This window comes from Panulirus ornatus, chromosome 30 (assembly GCF_036320965.1).
Source record: "Panulirus ornatus isolate Po-2019 chromosome 30, ASM3632096v1, whole genome shotgun sequence".
NCBI classification, from domain to species: Eukaryota; Metazoa; Arthropoda; class Malacostraca; order Decapoda; family Palinuridae; genus Panulirus; species Panulirus ornatus.
This window is the reverse complement of record NC_092253.1, coordinates 25,850,172-25,865,767: the sequence shown is the minus strand read 5'-3', so window position 1 is coordinate 25,865,767 and position 15,596 is coordinate 25,850,172. Positions and strand designations below refer to the sequence as shown.

The 15,596-nt window shown below is 41.5% G+C and overlaps 1 long non-coding RNA gene across 1 annotated transcript; it reads left to right on the top strand.

The window, feature by feature from the left end:
- Window positions 1–565: 565 nt before the first annotated feature.
- LOC139758514 (uncharacterized) lies at window positions 566–5,988 on the top strand. Its single transcript, XR_011714859.1, has 2 exons — window positions 566–1,143; window positions 5,447–5,988. It is a non-coding gene; the product is annotated as an uncharacterized lncRNA (long non-coding RNA).
- The last annotated feature ends 9,608 nt before the right edge of the window (window positions 5,989–15,596 follow it).

Below are 15,596 nucleotides of genomic sequence, written 5' to 3'. Positions count from 1 at the left end.
GTTGACTAAAGAGCAAAGTGAACTCATTATCATCAAGTGCATTGGAACCGGGACAGTAAATTGAACAAATGGCCAGGTACGTGTTATTAAATTTTACTCTACATGCGACAGCTTCTAGAGTAGAATTTAAAGTCACTTCTGTATGGGGTAAGTTTGGTGTCCATAGATGACTACCCCATGATCTTCTATACGGGTGATAGTTATTACATAGATGGCTACCCCATGATCTTCTATACGGGTGATAGTTATTACATAAATGACTACCCCATGATCTTCTATACGGGTGATAGTTATCTAAAACATCACAATCTTCGACTGAGCTGTTCAGATTGGTCTCTTGTAGACAAATAACGGATGGCCTATATTATGCAAGCAACAGTGATAGTTGCGCTTGCTTATTCCTAAGACCTCTACAATTCCACTGTATGATATTGAATGCGTTGGTTTTAGATTTCTTTAGCCGGCCAGCTGTGTAAGCCCCCCCCCCCCCTTTTTTTTTTGGACTTGGGCGAGTCCCCAGGGGAATGGGATCGGCTCCTGATGGTGGAGACGGTATTGTCGTGCATCGATTCCACCGAGGAAGACTTCGTAGAGGAAGACCTCCTGACGAGCCACAGGAACGATGACGTGCCACAGTTTCTTTTGAATGTTTAACCAAAGTTGTCTTGTCCTCTTTCATGTTTTTTCGGTCTAACAGAACAGGTGGCTTTTGAGAATAAATCTTTGTCAGTATTGTTGTCAGAATCATTGTCAGTGTCGGTCTGAAGTACTGGGTTGTGGTTCGGCAGTTCGCATTATCTGCGTGGCAATTGTGACCATAACCGGCTTACATTTCAATGCCATAGCATAAGACTCATTGTGTTTGGGAGTCTGGTGAGTCTCCTTCACCCTCTTCCTTGCTTCACCATATGAAATGTTCTTTACCTTAACTGGCCAGACTTCTTTCTCAAACTTGTACCGATGACATTCTCGGTACGAGCTTGGGTGGTTGCCGACCCCCACAGTTAACGCACAGTACCACCTTGGCTGTACAAGTGTCAGCAACATGGTCCTCGCTGCCACACTTTCCACATCCAGATGAAAGAGTACAGGACTTTTCACCATGATCAAACCTTTAGCATTTAAAGCATCGCAAGGGATCCGGTATGTAAAGTCTCACAGCTACCTTAACCTAACCTACAGCAATATCAGTTGGCAATTTTGATTTTCCGAAAGTTAGAGTGATGAGAGGGGGAGGGGGGGGGGTGTTCTACGTGGCTCGCCGTCAATAAGTTTTATAATAAATCTGGCAGCGATCACTTCCTCGTCTGCAAGTTCATTACTATGTCGTCCTCACTCATGCCCATGACATCAGGACACAAGATTACGCCTCTGAGGAGTTCAGGGTCACCGAAATGGAAGCCATAACATCGTAAAAATGAAATTTTCTCAGCTTTAGTAAGTCTGCCACCTGATTTCATGATTAAACTTTAACAAGAAGGTCACCACTAGCCAGTTTCCTTACCATCTCAACAGCACCAGCCAGCCTGGCCGTCACTCACTTTCTTGATGAGGAAGGGGTTGAGGGAAGCTAGAGTTGTTGAACCGGTCGCATGTAACATAATAAATCCTGCATTTTTGGACTTTATGTCCAGCGTGTGTCGGTTACCACCACTATCCCTACGGAAGTAGTGGTTGGTTTACTATAGTGGGCTAGGCCCCAAATTTTGGGGTGGCGTACCACCCCACACAAAAGGTACTTGTAACACCTTACCTCTAAAAAAAATATATACGGGGCAGCTAATCAGACAGAAAAGCGACCCAAAGTAGGGCCGGCCGGACGTACCAAGCTGGGTTGAGTTGTGCTGTCACCTCTAGCTTGGTCGCACAATTCTGACCAACCAGCCTTCGTGAAATGTACCAATGGTCCAGCAACACCAGAAACACCGGCCAGCATTCACTTGCCTGTAAACATAAAAAGAAAAAACACAGAAAATAAACACAAATAGAATTTAGGGGAGGAAATGGGGGAATGCTTCACTAAGCTAAAGAGCTAAGCTAAGCCAAAAAAAAAAAAAAAACGGTAAATAAGGGAAGCTCTGTTTTACCAGTACTTGCACCTGCCGAGTTGTCTTTAGAATTATACCTACGCCTTTAGCCATTAGATAACTCGAAAGTGAGCAGAATTATGAAGAAGGGGGGAAAAGAGGAATGAAACTCTTACTTGCAAATCAGCAGAACCTACTAAGACCTCATTTTAGCTAGAAAAAAAGGTAAAGACACCAAACTGGTTTTCCAATTGGACTTTTATAATGTGCCTGCACTATGCTGCACCTTGTGGTAAAAAAGGGTATTAAGAAACGGCATCCCCCTGGAAACTTGAGTCCAAGCATCATTATGCCGTAAAACAGTGCCCTAAATCTTGTGAACGTAGAACAGAATGGGCTATCTTCTAATTCCCAATCACGGAAGAAGACAGTCGAGTTTAGATTTCTAATTGGTCAGATATTTTGGTTACACATGCTGTAAAACCGAGTCAGAATAGGAGACGACCGATGGCTTCCCATCTGCTAATCAGAATTGTATGATGTCATTTCTTTGTGCGTTTACCGTATACATTTGCCTCAGGTGTCGAATAATTGCGATAAGTTTTCATGTTTTTGCAGATGTAGAGATGTATGATCAATACCAGGAGGGATGGTAATCCATAGAGTTAAAGAACGCACATCAACTCAGATGGGTTTCATTCATGATTGTGATGTATTCATGATTATTTACGAATATTCAAGACGTATTTCATATTGAATGAATTATCAGTATTTATTTTTCCTTTTGGCTTCTTCACTTGGAGTGGGGAGGGCGCGGTGAAGTGAAAATAATTAAGGGAATGGTTTGGTACGCTGTTCTAGCAGTTTTGCAGTTAGTAACAATGATGCATTCTTTTTTTTTTTTGAAATCTTACGGTGATTGCAGATGATTTTTGTTACAAAGAAATACTTTAAAGAACTCTTTCTCTTAATTGTGAAATGAATTGCAGTATAGCCTTCCTTTTATGACATTTTTGATATCTTTAGTAGCGAATGTAAGTGTTCGTGGGGACATCCTCCTCTACTTTGTGTTGAAAATGAACTGGCTGTTCATCTACTCAAGAAATATTAGTTCATGTAATGCATATTCATTTCATTTCATTAGACCTGTTCATTTAACGTGAGAGAACTTTTCATTTGATTATCTTAAGGTCCGATATTTTGGGGGGGGATTTGAAATTGAAAGGCATCGACATTCCAGAAATCATTATTCGTAACTTTGTTGAAATTACCAGAGATTCGATTATGTGTAAAGTTTCTAAAGATTTTTTGAAAATGAATATTGTGTATACTATATATGGTTTACTTGCAGTTTACAAAAATGTTGGAAGGGAGAAGGGGGAACAAAGACTGCTTTAGCCCCAGTCTCCCCAGAATCCTTTGTAAGTCACATGTCTTACTAATGTTCATTGTTACGGGTCTAGTGCAACTTAATAGTAATGCTATAATGAACTGATCGAGAGCTCTTTCAAAGCTTTCTCTCCATTCTAGGAGATAGCATTTTACAGCAAATTATTTCTTAAAACTGATATAGTTCTACCATATCACTCAAAGTTAAGGTAAGGCTTGGCATTTGGAAAACGCTGTGTGAAGTTTTCATTTGTTTTGTGCAACTTTATGTTTGTTCTTCTTTGCTGTGCATTAATTAATCCCACGTTCTACATCTTGAAAGCTTCCTGCACTTGCAGTAAATTTTGTGTAAAATTATTAAACATATTTTTCAAAGTCAACTATGCAGTTATGACTGTTTGCCGATGTTGTGTGTATATGTCGCTGCGTCTGTTAACAAATCATTTAAGAATGGAAAATGTACAGCTTTATCCTTGACTGTAAAGAGATTATTATAGTAATCTCGTGGTGAGTGTATCAGAGCTGGCAAGAGGGCTGATGTGTCAAAGAATCCAAGTTACCATAAGGTGGTTCACCAGCCTCTTGTCAAACCAAGGTTTGAACTAACTCCTGCTCAGTGGATTTTAAGACATTTGTGTATATTAGAAATATGACTGTTGTTTTGTAATAAATGAAGCAGCTTATTTGGATGATTTTCAAGTAATATATAAAGACTCCAGAAATATGCTGCTATAGCATGTTGTGTAGGAGTATCTTAATACACCGTATTCTGAAACCGAGATTAAAGAATTAGCAGCAAACAATGGTATTGGAGTGACTCCATTAAAGGAATCTGGATAAAAACTGGAATATTTTCGTCTGAACCGATGCTTTCTTAAATTTTGTCATGGTTTGTGTACATCAACACACTGAACATGTCAGGTGAGACCGTAATTGCTAGTGAGAAGAAGTAATGTTTGTCCCATAATATGAATTGTTATATCGCAAACAATGCTAATTGTGTTGTAATATGCTGAATGAATTACGTCACTTGGTCAAACCTTTGAAGGATGTGCATATTTTTTTTTTTGGGGGGGGGGATTGACTGCAACCCTGTACTACTGAATAGTTCGTGACCAGAACGTAACATGTATTGTAATTACTATCATATATCATGACTGGCTCTTCCTTTTCTTTACAGAATACTTTATTATTTTCATTTCTCACATCAAGTTGCCCTTCCCTGCACTGTGACTGGTTCTCGTTCTCAGTACTTGCCCCTCGCTACACTGTATCTAGATGTTGCTGTATTTATAACACCTTGTTATGACTGGCTCTCCATCTGAGACATAATAACCCGCCCTCCCGACTCTGTGTTATGTTATCAAAAGAATATTTCATAAACGCACAGTTTCTGTACCTTCCTCGCTGTCATGAGTCACTCTGATATGGACTCTTTCATCTGGTGTACACCTGCCTCTATAGTACATTAAAGGCAGTGGCTATATTTACGGTACCGTAATGGACTATTTTACGTGAGTTCCGGTCGCGCATGCGAGTCGGTAAAATGGGCCATTTTTCAAAGGATTCATCCATTGTCTTAAGCCAATTTTACCAACGATATGCGTTGGCTGATAACGTAGAAGGGTTAAGAGTTAATTAGAACCTAACCTAACCTACCCATTTTACCGATGCGCATGCGTGACCGGAACTCACGTAAAAAAAAAAATATATATACGGCATCGTAGGTATAACCACAGCTTACATTAAAAGCCACATAACTAAACTTATCTGATAATCCGCGCTAGATGTATTGAAAATTTAATTATCTAATTTTCAAAAGAATTCTTTCCATGCCTTTAACCTTCTACCAGCGGCATGTTTATAATGCTTTTGAACGTTCTTTTACCGAGTATTTTCTAAAGATGTCTGCATGCATAAGGCTTAGATGGAATTTCAATGTCAGTTGGAGTCTCGTGCAAGCAAGTCTCCTCGCCCATCAAGATATTTCCTAATGTTTTTCCTTATTTGCTGGGCTTTTACCCCAACAGGTTGTACCGGCTCGCCTGCACATCACGACCATGATTCACGCTCATCTTCCGATGTCACAGCTGTCCAGACGTCCTCTCTTATTAGAAGTCAAGATCTACTTCATCAACGCGGGAGAGACATTCTTTGTTTTTTGGGCGGCTGGGGCTCCATCTCTTAAAGTTTACCATCACACAGCCTTTAGAATTTCTAAATATTGTGCCTTCAGAGTCACATTCATCTCATGCCATTTATCCTCCAGTCTGTTACTGTAGTAATACATCATTTTTCTTTCTAAGGATATCAAAGAACTTTGTACACTAGACGTTGTTATGAATGAAACTAAAGCAAAACAAAAAAGAAATTGTAAAGTCTCTCCCTTTTTCTTCTTCCAGTATGGGCAAGGACCCGAGGTCCCTTATTGCAGGCACTATCTTCGTTACCCTTTGTTGCATTGTCCCATAAAATCTTTCACATTGATTAACTAAACTTGAGAAGCATATCCGAATGTTAGTCTACTGCATGTATTAAATGTTGAAGTTGAATATTACACCCTGTGCTCATATCCGGTGTATAATCTTCACCCAACAGATAAGTTACCTCTTGAAGACAACTGTATACCTAACAAACAGGTATCAATTACTCTAACGTGGTATTCTGGAGATAAGTTGGGTCCTATGACGAACAGCAAGGCATGTTTTCATGTAGTCTTGCATTTTGCCTACTGTAAGATTATTGTCATATCTAGGCCTGCCCCTATGCTGAATCTTCACCGTTTTGCATTTGACAGAAGGCACTTCCTCCGTGATGAATCTTTCTCATTCGAGAGCTAATCTAAGTATGTATAGAGAGGTGGATGCAGTGATGACCATTTCTTACTATTTCCGGTGTTTCAACATTCGCAAACACCCTCGCATATGAACTAGTCCTGGCATGTCATTCACATAGATCAAGGATGGCAGACGTGTCACGACCAAACCCTGAGGTATACGCCATTAGTTGTCCTAGCCTACTTAAGGAAGGAACCCTCCCTTACATATGCTCTATGTTCTTTACGTTTAAATTATTAATAATTCACCGAAGACGTTCCTCTCCAGAGGTGACTCGCATTTCAAAAACACCTGGTCTACTCACCCATCTCATGTATGTAGACCATTGCTCACGCAACACGGTCATGTAAGTCTATAATTTATTATACTTAATCGCCGTCTCCCGGGTCAGCGAGGTAGCGCAAGGAAACAGACGAAAGAATGGCCCAACCCACCTACAAACACATGTATATACATAAACGTCCACACGCGCACATATGCATACAAGTACATTTCAGCGTATACATACACATATATACACATGTACATATTCATACTTGCTGCCTTCATCCATTCTCGTCGCCACCCCACCACGCATGAAATAGCACCCCCCTCCCCCCTCCCCCCAGCGCGCGAGGTAGCGCTAGGAAAAGACAAAAAAGGTCACATTCGTTCACACTCACTCTCTAGCTGTCATGTATAATGCACCAAAACCACAGCTCCCTTTCCACATCCAGGCCCCACAAAACTTTCCATGGTATACCCCAGATGCTTCACATGCCCTGGTTCAATCTATTGACAGCACGTCCACCCCGGTATACCACATCGTTCCAGTTCACTCTATATTCCTTGCACGCCTTTCACCCTCCTGCATGTTCAGGCCCCGATCGCCCAAAATCTTTTTCACTCCATCCTTCTACCTCCAATTTGGTCTCCCGCTTATCCTCATTCTCTCTATCACTGACACGTATATCCTCTTTGTCAACCTTTCCTCATTCATTCTCTCCATGTGACCAAACCATTTCAACACACCATCTGCTCTCTCAACCACATATTTCACTTACCCTTTTGATTACTTACTTGATCAAACTCCCTCACACCACATATTGTCCCCAAACATTTCATTTCCAACACATCCACCCTCCTCCGCACAACCCTATCTATAGCTCATGTCTCACAACCATATAACATTGTTGGAACTACTAATCCTTCAAACATCCCACTTTTGCTCTCCGAGATAACGTTCTCGCCTTCCACACATTCTTCAACGCTCCCCCACCCTGTGACCCACTTCCGCTTCCATGGTTCCATTCGCTGCTAAATCCACTCCGATATCTAAAACACCACTTCCTCCACTGTTTCTCCACTCAAACTTGCCTCCCAGTTAACTTGTCCTTCAACCCTACTGAACCTTGCTCCATTCACATTCACATTTACTCTCAGCTTTCTTCTTTCACACTACCAAACTCAGTCACCAATTTCTGAAGTTCCTCACCCGAATCAGCAACAGCGTGTATCATCATCGAACAACAACTGACTTCCCAAGCCCTGTCATCCACAATGGACTGCATACTTGCCCCTCTCTCCAAAATCCCTGCATTTACCTCCCTAACAACCCCATCCATAAACAAATTGAACAACCATGGAGACATCACACATCCCTGCCGCAAACCGACATTCACTTTGAACCAATCACTTTCCTCTCTTCCTACACGTACACATGCCTTACATCCTTGGTAAAAACTTTTCACTTCTAGCAACTTACCTCCCACACCATATACTCTTAATACCTTCCACAAAGTATCTCTATCAACCATATATATATATATATATATATATATATATATATATATATATATATATATATATATATATATATATATATATATATATATATATATATTTAGTTATAGTGATGGGTGATTTGAATGCAAAGGTGAGTAATGTGGCAGTTGAGGGATTTATTGGTATACATGGGGTGTTCAGTGTTGTAAATGGAAATGGTGAAGAGCTTGTAGATTTATGTGCTGAAAAAGGACTGATGATTGGGAATACCTGGTTTAAAAAGCGAGATATACATAAGTATACTTATGTAAGTAGGAGAGATGGCCAGAGAGCGTTATTGGATTACGTGTTAATTGACAGGCGCGCGAAAGAGAGACTTTTGGATGTTAATGTGCTGAGAGGTGCAACTGGAGGGATGTCTGATCATTATCTTGTGGAGGCTAAGGTGAAGATTTGTATGGGTTTTCAGAAAAGAAGAGTGAATGTTGGGGTGAAGAGGGTGGTGAGAGTAAGTGAGCTTGGGAAGGAGACTTGTGTGAGGAAGTACCAGGAGAGACTGAGTACAGAATGGAAAAAGGTGAGAACAATGGAAGTAAGGGGAGTGGGGGAGGAATGGGATGTATTTAGGGAATCAGTGATGGATTGCGCAAAAGATGCTTGTGGCATGAGAAGAGTGGGAGGTGGGTTGATTAGAAAGGGTAGTGAGTGGTGGGATGAAGAAGTAAGAGTATTACTGAAAGAGAAGAGAGAGGCATTTGGACGATTTTTGCAAGGAAAAAATGCAATTGAGTGGGAGATGTATAAAAGAAAGAGACAGGAGGTCAAGAGAAAGGTGCAAGAGGTGAAAAAAAGGGCAAATGAGAGTTGGGGTGAGAGAGTATCATTAAATTTTAGGGAGAATAAAAAGATGTTCTGGAAGGAGGTAAATAAAGTGCGTAAGACAAGGGAGCAAATGGGAACTTCAGTGAAGGGCGCAAATGGGGAGGTGATAACAAGTAGTGGTGATGTGAGAAGGAGATGGAGTGAGTATTTTGAAGGTTTGTTGAATGTGTTTGATGATAGAGTGGCAGATATAGGGTGTTTTGGTCGAGGTGGTGTGCAAAGTGAGAGGGTTAGGGAAAATGATTTGGTAAACAGAGAAGAGGTAGTAAAAGCTTTGCGGAAGATGAAAGCCGGCAAGGCAGCAGGTTTGGATGGCATTGCAGTGGAATTTATTAAAAAAGGGGGTGACTGTATTGTTGACTGGTTGGTAAGGTTATTTAATGTATGTACGACTCATGGTGAGGTGCCTGAGGATTGGCGAAATGCGTGCATAGTGCCATTGTACAAAGGCAAAGGGGATAAGAGTGAGTGCTCAAATTACAGAGGTATAAGTTTGTTGAGTATTCCTGGTAAATTATATGGGAGGGTATTGATTGAGAGGGTGAAGGCATGTACAGAGCATCAGATTGGGGAAGAGCAGTGTGGTTTCAGAAGTGGTAGAGGATGTGTGGATCAGGTGTTTGCTTTGAAGAATGTATGTGAGAAATACTTAGAAAAGCAAATGGATTTGTATGTAGCATTTATGGATCTGGAGAAGGCATATGATAGAGTTGATAGAGATGCTCTGTGGAAGGTATTAAGAATATATGGTGTGGGAGGAAAGTTGTTAGAAGCAGTGAAAAGTTTTTATCGAGGATGTAAGGCATGTGTACGTGTAGGAAGAGAGGAAAGTGATTGGCTCTCAGTGAATGTAGGTTTGCGGCAGGGGTGTGTGATGTCCCCATGGTTGTTTAATTTGTTTATGGATGGGGTTGTTAGGGAGGTGAATGCAAGAGTTTTGGAAAGAGGGGCAAGTATGAAGTCTGTTGGGGATGAGAGAGCTTGGGAAGTGAGTCAGTTGTTGTTCGCTGATGATACAGCGCTGGTGGCTGATTCATGTGAGAAACTGCAGAAGCTGGTGACTGAGTTTGGTAAAGTGTGTGAAAGAAGAAAGTTAAGAGTAAATGTGAATAAGAGCAAGGTTATTAGGTACAGTAGGGTTGAGGGTCAAGTCAATTGGGAGGTGAGTTTGAATGGAGAAAAACTGGAGGAAGTGAAGTGTTTTAGATATCTGGGAGTGGATCTGGCAGCAGATGGAACCATAGAAGCGGAAGTGGATCATAGGGTGGGGGAGGGGGCGAAAATTCTGGGAGCCTTGAAGAATGTGTGGAAGTCGAGAACATTATCTCGGAAAGCAAAAATGGGTATGTTTGAAGGAATAGTGGTTCCAACAATGTTGTATGGTTGCGAGGCGTGGGCTTGGAGGTGGAAAGATGGAGTGAAAAAGATTTTGTGTGATCGGGGCCTGAACATGCAGGAGGGTGAAAGGAGGGCAAGGAATAGAGTGAATTGGAGCGATGTGGTATACCGGGGTTGACGTGCTGTCAGTGGATTGAATCAAGGCATGTGAAGCGTCTGGGGTAAACCATGGAAAGCTGTGTAGGTATGTATATTTGCGTGTGTGGACGTATGTATATACATGTGTATGGGGGTGGGTTGGGCCATTTCTTTCGTCTGTTTCCTTGCGCTACCTCGCAAACGCGGGAGACAGCGACAAAAAAAAAATATATATTTTTTTAGTGTGTGTGTGTGTGTGTGTGTGCGAGGAGAGGATCCGCAACTATCAATCAGAGCGGTTCCGAAACCGTTGATCTAAAGCCAAATTTTATTTTCCCAGTTTGATGAAGAAAGAGTGAGAGGTGGCGGTGACAGAGTGATAACGATGTGGATATAGAAAATGAAAAGCAGAAAAGGAAATCTCGTAGATAAAGGAGAAACAGCTTAAATGTATTTGCTGGAGACTATCGAATGAATCCCCAAAGTTGACGCTACGACCCGTATGAAAGCACAGGCCTAGGTAGGAGGAGGTTGTTCTTTGTAAGTGATGTAGCACATATGTTTGTACTGAACATGAGAGGCTGCCCACAGGATCATTGCTCAAGGAAGGTCTTGGTAAGTCTTAGCTGACTGTGGATGGGGTTAAGGCAGTGAAGTACGTGATGAACAAAGGATTTGCGAATGTGGTAAGTATAATGTTTGCCGGAAAAATACATAGAGGCGATAACCTTCTAGTTATATCGTAGTTTTCTTGTTGAACGACCAATATTGTGTTATAAGTGCAGCAAGTCGAGTTATACGGCCTGGAAGTGTCAGGGTAACCCGTTACCGTTTCTATGGGGGAAAATCTTAATTTGCTGGAATGTATGACGGATCATAGCTAGGCAATGCCTTGTGCCGTGCTGCTGAAAGTGTGGCGGCGTAATTAATACAGGCTTGTGAATGTGCAGAGTCCGCATATGGTGCTGCCCAGTCCCACAACTGGTGGAGATGCAGCAACAGAAGAAAAAAAAGGTGTTGCATACGAGAAACCTTACCTTACAGCTAAGAAAGTGTGAGAGAAGAGATGGGAGAACGTCACTCTAGAAACAAGTAATGATGCAAGGTTAATTCATGTGGTAGGAAAGCCACAATATGAAAAATATAAAATATGTATTATTCAGCTCAAGAAATCCAGATGTTTATAGATAACAAGCTTTTAGAGTTGAATATGTAATGGAGGAGGTTGTAAGTGAGAAATTAACATTGGCTCCGGATGCTAATGAGGTAATCTGGGGGATAATTGTGTGACTGTTTCTTGGGATGGGAACAACATACAGCCTAGTGCCAGTTGCTAAACGAGTTCATTTGGAGGACAAGTGGATGTGTACCGTCTCTCTGTACGGGAACAACATACAACCTAGAAATACATATTTTCCTGCATGTCAGTAGGATGTCACAAGGACACAGAGGAGGCCATAATTAAGTGTTTCTATTTACCAGCATGAAAAGAAAGATAAATAAAACTATAAGTCTGCTCACGCATGCTGGGAAAACAGTGCCGGTTAACGTTGTAGCAGCAGACAAACAATGGCGTTAAGAATTATGTTCAAAGGTGGTTTATGTGTACTGAAATTCATGTTCATCCATAAAAAATAGATATTGATGGTAGAATTGTATGTTTACTTACTGAAGCCAATTGATGTTGATGTTTTGCTAATGTGATGTGGTTTACTTTCTGGGAGGAATTTGATGGACCATTGGGTAGACTACACATGTACGCTGAAAAATGTTAGAGTTTGCCGATGTGTTGATATACGTCGGAGAACGAGTGTTGGGCAAATAGCATATATATTTTTTTTTAAAAGGGAAGTAAATGTTTATAGTTGTGTTACTGGAGTGATAGTTTTCATACATGGTGTTTTGACAAGAAAATAGTGAAATTGGAGAAAAATGTAGCTTAGACATGGAAGCTTATTGATACAGTGGTTAAATTGATGAGAACTGCTATTGACGTTTGTGTAAATAAATTATACATTTCCTTTTTCCATAGCCAGAGGTTGAACCATTATGCGACATTCATTTTTTCATTCATTTCAAGCTAGAAGTTTCAGTTTTCTAAATTGTTTCTTACATTTTTCATATGTATATATATGTATGTGTGTGTGTGTATATGTGCGTATGTAGGTGTATGTGTGTGTATGTGTATATGTATGTATATATGTATATTATCCCTGGGGATAGGGGTGAAAGAATACTTCCCACGTATTCCTCGCGTGTCGTAGAAAGCGACTAGAGGGGACGGGAGCGGGGGGCCAGAAATCCTCCCCTCCTTGTATCAACTTTCTAAAATGGGAAACAGAAGGAGTCACGCGGGGAGTGCTCATCCTCCTCGAAGGCTCAGAGTGGGGTGCCTAAATGTGTGTGGATGTAACCAAGATGTGAAAAAAGGAGAGATAGGTAGTATGTTTGAGGAAAGGAACCTGGATGTTTTGGCTCTGAGTGAAACGAAGCTCAAGGGTAAAGGGGAAGAGTGGTTTGGGAATGTCTGGGGAGTAAAGTCAGGGGTTAGTGAGAGGACAAGAGCAAGGGAAGGAGTAGCAATACTCCTGAAACAGGAGTTGTGGGAGTATGTGATAGAATGTAAGAAAGTAAATTCTCGATTAATATGGGTAAAACTGAAAGTTGATGGAGAGAGGTGGGTGATTATTGGTGCATATGCACCTGGGCATGAGAAGAAAGATCATGAGAGGCAAGTGTTTTGGGAGCAGCTGAATGAGTGTGTTAGTGGTTTTGATGCACGAGACCGGGTTATAGTGATGGGTGATTTGAATGCAAAGGTGAGTAATGTGGCAGTTGAGGGAATAATTGGTATACATGGGGTGTTCAGTGTTGTAAATGGAAATGGTGAAGAGCTTGTAGATTTATGTGCTGAAAAAGGACTGATGATTGGGAATACCTGGTTTAAAAAGCGAGATATACATAAGTATACTTATGTAAGTAGGAGAGATGGCCAGAGAGCGTTATTGGATTACGTGTTAATTGACAGGCGTGCGAAAGAGAGACTTTTGGATGTTAATGTGCTGAGAGGTGCAACTGGAGGGATGTCTGATCATTATCTTGTGAAGGCTAAGGTGATGATTTGTATGGGTTTTCAGAAAAGAAGAGTGAATGTTGGGGTGAAGAGGGTGGTGAGAGTAAGTGAGCTTAGGAAGGAGACTTGTGTGAGGAAGTACCAGGAGAGACTGAGTACAGAATGGAAAAAGGTGAGAACAATGGAAGTAAGGGGAGTGGGGGAGGAATGGGATGTATTTAGGGAATCAGTGATGGATTGCACAAAAGATGCTTGTGGCATGAGAAGAGTGGGAGGTGGGTTGATTAGAAAGGGTAGTGAGTGGTGGGATGAAGAAGTAAGAGTATTAGTGAAAGAGAAGAGAGAGGCATTTGGACGATTTTTGCAGGGAAAAAATGCAATTGAGTGGGAGATGTATAAAAGAAAGAGACAGGAGGTCAAGAGAAAGGTGCAAGAGGTGAAAAAAAGGGCAAATGAGAGTTGGGGTGAGAGAGTATCATTAAATTTTAGGGAGAATAAAAAGATGTTCTGGAAGGAGGTAAATAAAGTGCGTAAGACAAGGGAGCAAATGGGAACTTCAGTGAAGGGCGCAAATGGGGAGGTGATAACAAGTAGTGGTGATGTGAGAAGGAGATGGAGTGAGTATTTTGAAGGTTTGTTGAATGTGTTTGATGATAGAGTGGCAGATATAGGGTGTTTTGGTCGAGGTGGTGTGCAAAGTGAGAGGGTTAGGGAAAATGATTTGGTAAACAGAGAAGAGGTAGTGAAAGCTTTACGGAAGATGAAAGCCGGCAAGGCAGCAGGTTTGGATGGTATTGCAGTGGAATTTATTAAAAAAGGGGGTGACTGTATTGTTGACTGGTTGGTAAGGTTATTTAATGTATGTATGACTCATGGTGAGGTGCCTGAGGATTGGCGGAATGCGTGCATAGTGCCATTGTACAAAGGCAAAGGGGATAAGAGTGAGTGCTCAAATTACAGAGGTATAAGTTTGTTGAGTATTCCTGGTAAATTATATGGGAGGGTATTGATTGAGAGGGTGAAGGCACGTACAGAGCATCAGATTGGGGAAGAGCAGTGTGGTTTCAGAAGTGGTAGAGGATGCGTGGATCAGGTGTTTGCTTTGAAGAATGTATGTGAGAAATACTTAGAAAAGCAAATGGATTTGTATGTAGCATTTATGGATCTGGAGAAGGCATATGATAGAGTTGATAGAGATGCTCTGTGGAAGGTATTAAGAATATATGGTGTGGGAGGAAAGTTGTTAGAAGCAGTGAAAAGTTTTTATCGAGGATGTAAGGCATGTGTACGTGTAGGAAGAGAGGAAAGTGATTGGCTCTCAGTGAATGTAGGTTTGCGGCAGGGGTGTGTGATGTCTCCATGGTTGTTTAATTTGTTTATGGATGGGGTTGTTAGGGAGGTAAATGCAAGAGTTTTGGAAAGAGGGGCAAGTATGAAGTCTGTTGGGGATGAGAGAGCTTGGGAAGTGAGTCAGTTGTTGTTCGCTGATGATACAGCGCTGGTGGCTGATTCATGTGAGAAACTGCAGAAGCTGGTGACTGAGTTTGGTAAAGTGTGTGGAAGAAGAAAGTTAAGAGTAAATGTGAATAAGAGCAAGGTTATTAGGTACAGTAGGGTTGAGGGTCAAGTCAATTGGGAGGTGAGTTTGAATGGAGAAAAACTGGAGGAAGTGAAGTGTTTTAGATTTCTGGGAGTGGATCTGGCAGCGGATGGAACCATGGAAGCGGAAGTGGATCATAGGGTGGGGGAGGGGGCGAAAATTCTGGGGGCCTTGAAGAATGTGTGGAAGTCGAGAACATTATCTCGGAAAGCAAAAATGGGTATGTTTGAAGGAATAGTGGTTCCAACAATGTTGTATGGTTGCGCGGCGTGGGCTATGGATAGAGTTGTGCGCAGGAGGATGAATGTGCTGGAAATGAGATGTTTGAGGACAATGTGTGGTGTGAGGTGGTTTGATCGAGTGAGTAACGTAAGGGTAAGAGAGATGTGTGGAAATAAAAAGAGCGTGGTTGAGAGAGCAGAAGAGGGTGTTTTGAAGTGGTTTGGGCACATGGAGAGAATGAGTGAGGAAAGATTGACCAAGAGGATATATGTGTCGGAGGTGGAGGGAACGAGGAGAAGAGGGAGACCAAATTGGAGGTGGAAAGA